This window comes from Engraulis encrasicolus, chromosome 15, assembly GCF_034702125.1.
Source record: "Engraulis encrasicolus isolate BLACKSEA-1 chromosome 15, IST_EnEncr_1.0, whole genome shotgun sequence".
Taxonomy (NCBI): Eukaryota; Metazoa; Chordata; class Actinopteri; order Clupeiformes; family Engraulidae; genus Engraulis; species Engraulis encrasicolus.
In genome coordinates this window covers 5,538,500-5,539,311 of record NC_085871.1, presented here as the reverse complement: position 1 = coordinate 5,539,311, position 812 = coordinate 5,538,500, and positions in this window count along the sequence as shown.

The following is an 812-nucleotide window of genomic DNA, read 5'->3' as shown; positions in this document are numbered from 1 at the left end:
TCAAAACATTAACTCTCGTTCACCACGTTGAATCGGAGACTTTATTAAAGAAACACAGAATGACATCAGTGACTCGTGAATCTGTAATTAAAAGTAGATCTAATCATGAAAGTAAGCCAGCATTTGATTTTGAGTCCGGTAGGTCCATGCGTAAAAGTGAGTAAAATGTCAGACACATCCATCGCAACCAACTTAAAGTGGGTATACGAATATATTTCACTTTTCGTTTAGAGAAATAGGAGTGGGCAACACCACTCTTGCTCATGCCCATGGACATGCAGCGTCCTGTCGACCAAGCTGCTGTAGCAGTCGGAGAAAGACGAAGCGCCTGTACTCTTGGGCCCTTCTCAAAATGAAGTGTTCTTGCCTTGCTAGTGCGAGTAACTTCCATTTTTCGAAGGAGTATCCACATTTTAATTACACACTTACAATTAATTCGGATTAAATCGGATACTCCTTGGTGAAAACCGCGAAAAATGGGTTACCCTCGCTTGCGCACTAGAAAGGTAGAGAGTACTTCATTTTGAAAAGTAGGCCTACCCCTTCATCTAGTGGTAGTTCTACACCAAAGAGGCTTGAGACAAGAGGGCTTACTCACGTCATAACAGCGTAGTAGGAAATGATGGCGAGGGGAGTACGGAAATGTTATTCACTGTGGAACAGGTCATAGGACAGCGTGAATGTCTGTCAGCTGTCCTTAATTACCCCCAGCAATTACTGCTGACCAACAGCTGCCGTTACTTGGCCACAAATGATCCATCATGGTGTCGCCCCCACTGACCATGTGCAAGGGAGTACGAAAATGGCATCCA